The following is an 8,193-nucleotide window of genomic DNA, read 5'->3' on the forward strand; positions in this document are numbered from 1 at the left end:
CACCACAGCATGGGGGCCTTTATATTCAGGTTTTGCCCAGGGGTTAGTTTATCTGCTTCTTGTGCTAACAGGGCCGTTGCTGCCAGGGCCCTTAGACATGGGGGCCAGCCTTTGGAAACCCCATCTAGTTGTTTTGAGAGATAGGCCACTGGCCTTGGCCAGGGCCTCACAATCTTGGTTAAAACTGCAACTGCCATTTTTTCTGTTTCTGGCACATAGGGTGTGAAGGATTTTGTCAGGTCAGGTGGCCCCAGGGCTGGGGCTGACATGAGTTTTTTTTTTAACTCATGAAAAGCTCATGGCTGTTGGTTGTAATAGATGTAGTTTATCCAATTTATATTTTTATTAACTGTCACCCACCAAAATATTGACTCAAATCCTGCAGTTATTTGATTTCAAGCTTTAAATTGATCTGGTATTCCCTGTGGGAGTCCAGTTGCGTCTAAATAGATGTGAGAGTCGAAAGACCCATAAGGGGCTTCTCTTGCTTTATGACATCTTATTTTTCCTCCCTCTGGTTGATGAAATGCCAGGGTGAAAGGGATAGCCAATTGGACTAAAGTACAAGTGCCACTCCAGTTATTCGGCGGAGTGCCCAGTAAAGGTCTACTGCAATACCACCACACGTCTGCACGGGGATGAACAGGGCTGACTGTTTGATAAGCTCTTGAAAATTCTGAAGCTCACTGCATCCCTTCAGGTCTCCAAGGAATGCTAAGTATCCTCCCTGTTGTGAAAAACACGAAGTGAACTTAGTGTTGGGAGATGGAGGCTGGATGGCCCTCGGGGGCTGACCCATAGGGTGCCGGCCTTTGGGATATAGCAGAGAGGTTGGCACAACTTATTACTCCAGGCTGTAGAATCCTGAAAAAGAGCTACCATGCAGCCCATGCCTGGTCGACTGGAGGACCACCTTAGTGGAAAGGGGACAATCTGGGCCTCTGGGCTGCCATATGCACAAGCAAAACAATTGCTTTTGTTTAACATGCGGATGGAATATTCGATCCATTCCAACCAGGCATTTGCGTCTTGGTATCCTGTCTTAATTGCCAAAGTTTGTTTTAAGTCTTTAACTTCTATGATCCTCTAGTAAAATTAATATATGATTTTAGGAAATTACAACAACTGGTTAGGGCAGTCCATCCTTGCTCTTTAGTGGTCCACAGAATGTTGGACCAACTACAGCATAAAAGCTCTACATTGGGGAGCAAGACTCCTGGTTGACACTGGAGTCTTTATCAAAATTTCCCCAGATTAAATGGTCCTAATTTACTAATGCCCAGTCTGAGGAGAGTCAGAAGGGATGGAGGTACTTTTCTGAAGTAGAGAACTGTCTTTGACTTGGCAAGTACCCACAGGGTATAACAAGGCAAGCATTAAATGCAATAGTTTGAGATGAAATTGACTTGGTTATGTTAATAACTAGATGGTCAACAATAGAGTGAGGAAAGAAGAAAGAGTAATAGAATGGATGAAAGAGTTAAAAGTTTTCTTAGCTTTAGTTTGGTAGGGTTTTCCCCTGGAACAATGGGCCACGACTCTGGAAGGGGTGGCGCTTTCTTGACTCGGTTGTGACGAGTCCATCCTTTTTCCACTGTACAAACAGCAGTCTTGGTGGTTAGTAACACAAAGTGGGGTCCTTCCTAGGCTGGCTCGAGTTTCCTTTCTTTTCATCTTTTGATGAAAATGTGATCTTTAGGCTGGTCCTGGTTTACTGGAAATTCTAGGGGTGGTACATGTGCTAAAAGACTTTTAGTTTTGAGGGAAAGGAAAGTGGAAGATAAACCAAGTATACAATTTCTAAGAAAATGACCTCTTGTTTTAATGTGAGGACATCAGCAGTGGACTTTATAGTCCTTGGTGCCTTTCTACCGAGAAATTTCTTTTAGCACCTATTTTTATTAGTTTTTAGACCAAAGAAAGCCAAACACCATTTTATATTTAATAATGCTTCTTGTATGATTTTCATACCAGATAAGCTAAATTTCACCTTTATGTTAGTGTGTTATTAATGTTAAATTTAATTTTAATAAAACCTTGTAGACATATTTATCCAATTTTTAATGTTGAACCATAAGGTAAGAGTTTTAGACTCTTTAATCTTTTATAATTTTTGTTAAAGGGTAGATTAGTGCTTTAAGAAAAACCCATTGTGCCGGGCGCGGTGGCTCAAGCCTGTAATCCCAGCACTTTGGGAGGCCGAGACGGGCGGATCACGAGGTCAGGAGATCGAGACCATCCTGGCTAACACGGTGAAACCCCGTCTCTACTAAAAATACAAAAACTAGCCGGGCGAGGTGGCGGGCGCCTGTAGTCCCAGCTACTCGGAGGCTGAGGCAGGAGAATGGCGTGAACCCGGGAGGCGGAGCTTGCAGTGAGCTGAGATCCGGCCACTGCATTCCAGTCCGGGCGACAGAGCGAGACTCCGCCTCAAAAAAAAAAAAAAAAAAAAAAAAAAAAAAAAAAAGAAAAACCCATTGTGTTTTTACTTTAATGTCCAGTTCACAGAAAAACTGGATGATACCCCTTTAACTTTAGCTAATACGTTTACACACAGAATTTTCTTTACAATTAACATTTTAAAACCTGCTTAAACCTTCAGAACAATAATTTTTTAACCTTTTAATGTAGGTAAAAATTTACATTCTTATGCCTCCTTATAATCCTTTTACCAAAGGTATATTTTACTTTCCTTATACACCGTGCACATAAACTGTTTTTTTCAATAGTTTTATGTTCAGGGGGCCTAGTTACTTACTTATTTATTTATCTACTTATTTATTTATTTATTTTTTGAGATGGAGTCTCGCTCTGTCACCCAGGCTCAAGTGCAATGTCGCGATCTTGGCTCACTGCAAGCTCCGCCTCCTGGGTTCACGCCATTCTCCTTCCTCAGCCTCCCGAGTAGCTAGGACTACAGGTGCCCACACCACACTCTGCTAATTTTTTGTATTTTTTTTTTTTAGTAGAGGCAGGTTTCACTGTGTTAGCCAGGATGGTCTCGATCTCCTGACCTCATGATCCACCTGCCTCAGCCTCCCAAAGTGCTGGGATTACAGGCGTGAGCCACCGCGCCTGGCCAATTACTTTTAAATTATACAACATTTCTTGAATAAATTCTTTTTTTATAACATTTTGCTCTCACAACTTTCGCAGACAATTCTTTGGCATGCCTCAACTTTCTGACTTATTACAAACATTTCTTTCTTTAAACAACCAGTTAACTTATTTCAGGACAAGATTTTGCCATATAACACTCTTTTTACATAAATTCTGCCCCCCCTTTTTTTCAAAGATAACCATTCTTTTCCAAAGCGAAATTCCTTTATGTCTGTGTGCTAGACTGTCTAAGGCCACAAGATTAGAAGTTACTATAATACATGTTACACTGTTAACTTTTAGCAAACTTTACTTTTGTTGAAAACCTTGTAAGTTTGGGATTTTAATTATCCTTTGCTATTAATAAGACCTTGTTTTGTCCAAATTAATTTAGAACCGTATAGATGGCTTTTTTTTTTTTTTTCCTTCAATTACCTGGGAGGAACCATCTATCCTCCTGTCCTGAAGGGAGTTCCTCCTAGGTCTGGTTGGACCTTTGTTTGGTAATTAAGGTTTAGATGCCCTGTTAGGAAAACTGGGTTAAGGGAATTTTCAGTGGTTAATGTTAAATCACGCTTTTTTTTTTCCCCCTTAGGATACTCATGAACTGGTGAGGTGTGCTCACAATGATGTTTTCTCTAAAAGTTATTTTCTTACTTTCTTCTGTTAGCAAAGCAGTTGCTGCTGCAGATTGAATGCATCTGGGCCATCTAGGGGTTACTGGGTTAAGGATTCTTGATAGGAAGGCTACGGGTTATCAGTGGCCTCAGTGCTTTTGGAATATGCCCTTGTTTACACTGACAACAAAGTGGTATTGGAGTGTTACAGGGTTATGGAGAATACCTTCAATTATCAATTATAAGTTTTAAATTTACCCTGGCTTTTAAAGGAATAGGGTACACTGTTTTTTTTCTTTCCTTTTTTTTTTTTTTTTGAGATGAAGTCTTGCTCTGTCTCCCAGGCTGGGATGCAGTGGTATGATCTTGGCTCACTGCAACCTCCACTCCACCTCCCGAGTAGCTGGGATTACAGGCGTGTGCCACCACACCTAGCTAATTTTTGTATTTTTTTTTTTTTTTTTTTTTGAGACGGAGTCTCGCTCTGTCGCCCGGGCTGGAGTGCAGTGGCACAATCTCAGCTCACTGCAAGCTCCGCCTCCCGGGTTTACGCCATTCTCCTGCCTCAGCCTCCCTGAGTAGCTGGGACTACAGGCGCCCGCCACCTCGCCCGGCTAGTTTTTTGTATTTTTTAGTAGAGACGGGGTTTCACCATGTTAGCCAGGATGGTCTCGATCTCCTGACCTCGTGATCCGCCCGTCTCGGCCTCCCAAAGTGCTGGGATTACAGGCTTGAGCCACCGCGCCCGGCCTAATTTTTGTATTTTTAGTAGAGACGGGTTCACCATGTTGATCAGGCTGGTCTCGAACTCCTGACCCTGTGATCTGCCCGCCTCAGTCTCCCAAAGTGCTGGGATTACAGGCGTGAGCCACCCCGCCTGGCCTTTTTGTTTTGTTTTGTTTCTTAACTACTTGTATATCTCTTTCTTTCTCTCTTTGATTTTCTGTCTCTTTTTCTCTTTGACTTTCCTTTGCCTCTGTCTCTCTCTCTCTCTCTTTCTTTCTTTGACTCCCTCTTTGTCTCTCTGTCTCTTCATCTCTCTGTCTCTTCCTCTTTCTCTCTCTGCTGGTCTTTCCTTGCCTGTGCCAGCCACTTATGCTGCTGTTCTCTCCACCACTATGGGATGAGGGTCTAAAACCTGCTGTAACCAAGTGTCTATGTACAGGAACTGATCTGGGTGCCCTGGCTTACAGGTTACCTTGTGCCATACCTTTGAAACAAGGGACCTGTCCAGGCTTCCTTCTGATGACCAACCCACCTCTAATGCTGGCCAGTCTATTTCACACAAAAGTTCTAAGTTTTCCTGGTGTCATAATAACACCATAATCTCCCTTAAATCCTTTCTTGAAAATTTTCAACATAGTTTATACTGGGGTGGGCTTACGTTGTGCCTGACCCATGCTTCTTCAAGACAACACCATGCTCACACCACACGCACACCACGCTCACACCACCCACACACAAAACAAAGAATGGGTAAAAAGGGCACACACACACTTTTACAGTTTACACCAAACCAGAATCAATACCAAAATCAGAGTATCCAGAAATCCAAGCAAGGTCAAAACCAAAACCAAAGTATCAAGCAATCCAAGTCAAGTCAAAAACAAAAACCAAAGTGCTGGTACGGGCATGCCGTGGGTGATCAGGCCACACTTCCACTCAAATGGAGTGGGCGAGTTCCAAAGACTAGTCTTCCCAAGTTTCAGATGTCCAGATTTCAAGTGCCAGTTCCCTCCTGGTGTTCAGCCACTGTGTTGATCCTCTGCAGGGGCCTGCCATCCTGCTCTGGCAAGGATAGGGAAATTGCCTACCTTGGAGCGCTGTCAGGATCTGCGTTGCTCAAGCTGGCCAGAGTCCCCCGCAGGGATGCTCCATAGGGCAGGCCGAAGCTGCCTAAGGGGCTGCCTCAACTGTCTGTTAATCACCTCGCTTCCCGGTCAGGGAACCAAGAAATGTAGTAGGACAAGCCACAGACAAAACCCCTCAGACACCGAGTTAAAGAAGGAAGGGCTTTATTCGACCAGGAGCATTGGTAAGACTCACGTCTCAAAAACCGAGCTCCCCGAGTGAGCAATTCCTGTCCCTCTTAATGGCTTACACCTCTAAGGGAGTCTGCGTGAGAGGGTCATGATCGAGCGAGCAAGTAGGGGGTATGTGACAGGGCTGCATGCACCAGTAATTAGTACAGAACAGAACAGGACAGGGATTTTCACAGTGCTTTTCTATACAATGTCTGTAATCTATAGATAACGTAACCCATTAGGTCATGGGTTGATCTTTAACTACCAGGCCCAGGGTGTGGTGCCGGGCTGTCTGCCTGTGGATTTCATTTCTGCCTTTTAGTTTTTACTTCTTCTTTCTTCGGAGGCAGAAATTGGGCGTAAGACAATAGGAGGGGTGGTCTCCTCCCTTAGTGGCGCATGACTGTAATCCCAGTTACTCAAGAGGCTGAGGCAGAACAATCACTTGAACCTGGGAGGTGGAGGTTGCAGTGAGCTGAGATTGTGCCATTGCACCCCAGCCTGGGCAACAAGTGCAAAACCCCATCACACACAAAAAAGGAGGATGCTATGGTGGGCTGCTTGGAGTTAGAAACTGTATCTGACATGAGGCCAGGAGAAGCCTCAGCAAAGCTCACATGACCTTCAATGTTCCTTTCACTCCAAAACATGAGCAAGGACTGTGCCCTTGCTTTCCATTCCTCAGGTGGGGACAGGAAGTGGAAACCCATGCAGACACTAAAGATAGTTTGTTTTGCAGGCAAGGTAAGAACTACAGAGGAAGAACCTACTGCAGACATTTCCCAGGAGACTTTAATTGAAGCATCAGCAAAACTGAAAGGTAATGGGAGAATCTTGTGCCTCTGAGGGTGTCTTTCCCATGGATCCCTGCTCAGTTGCCTTTCACAGGTCCCCTGATTTGCCTGAACTCCTGACCTCAGGTGATCCATCTGCCTTGGCCTCCCAAAGTGCTGGAATTACAGGCATGAGCCACCATGCCTGGCCCGTTCTGTGCATTAAAAAAAAAAAAGAAATCAGTGAGAACAAGAAGAAATGTAAATGCTGGGCTTTTCCTGTAAATCCAGGTAATTAGGGGACAGTTAGTACCCACCTCCCAGGGTGTTATGAGGATAAATTCACATTATGTCATCTTTCCAGCACAGTGCTCTGTAGCATGCTTCTGACCACATAGTGCATGCTCCATAAACATCACATTAATGCACGTGCACATGTTGTTTTCCAAATGCAGACTTACTCAGACATGAGCTGCCTTCTTCAGCCTCTGTAGAGTTTTTAAGGACCAGCAGGGAATGCCATGTTTAGGATAGTGATTGGTGGTTTTTATTTTGGACCAAAAACATTTGTGTTGTGAGAAGAGTATGGGTTTAAGGAACTGTGTGCTGTGGCGCTTTGTCTAGTTGAGTGCTGTTGTAAGCGATCTAGGGCAAGTAGGGTCAGCATTAGCTGTGAATGAAGCCAATCCATGGACCCCTTTCAAACCTGCAGAATCGGCCTGGCATGGTGGCTCACGCTTGGAGTCCCAGCACTTTGGGAGGCCGAGGCAGGCAGGTCACCTGAGGTCAGGAGTTCGAGACCAGCCTGACCAACATGGAGAAACCTTGTCTCTACTAAAAAATACAAAATTAGCCAGGTGTGGTGGCACATGCCTGTAATACCAGCTACTTGGGAGGCTGAGGCAGGATAATCGCTGGAACCTGGGAAGTGAAGCTTGCGGTGAGCCAAGATCGCACACCATTGCTCTCCAGCCTGGGCAAGAAAAGTGAAACTCCGTCTCAAAAAAAAAAAAAGAAAAAAGGAAAAAAGAAAACATTAAATACAGCAAGATGGAGGTCAGAGCATACCTTCATTTGTGTACTCTTGTGGATAAAATTTAAAGGACAAATAAGGTTTTGCATTTATTGAAGTTTTTCTTTACAATGCTGTAAGTACAAATACCCATTTATCCTTTGACCTCCTATATCTTTATTCTGTATGCATATGGAAAAAATGATAGCTAGATCTGTATATAGATACACATAGGTAGATAAACACAACATATAGAATTATATGACTTTGCCTATGTAGATATATATGTATACAATAGATAATAAATAAACATTTTAAATTCCCCAGCCTACACTGAGGATGCAGATATAAACTTACTCTCATTCTGAAGACGGTATGGATCCGTACCTCTCAGAATGCAATACAGCCATACGATGTTATGTTTAAACATCAACAAGCTTCACGTATAGGTGCATGGCCTGGGAAGTATGTTTTCGGTAAAGCCATGTAAGACTCTAGTTCTAGATTAGCATGTCAGGGCCCTGCTTCCTTTCTCACTGCCTATGTGATTCACATTTGCCATTTGGGTCCTGCCTGGATGCCTTCACTTTCCCAATTTAGCTAATTGACTTATATCCGTCTAAGCTGATCTAACTAGCTCATTAAACTCATCTGGGCTGCAGAAGTTG

Source organism: Colobus angolensis, unplaced genomic scaffold (assembly GCF_000951035.1).
Source record: "Colobus angolensis palliatus isolate OR3802 unplaced genomic scaffold, Cang.pa_1.0 Scaffold66, whole genome shotgun sequence".
NCBI classification, from domain to species: Eukaryota; Metazoa; Chordata; class Mammalia; order Primates; family Cercopithecidae; genus Colobus; species Colobus angolensis.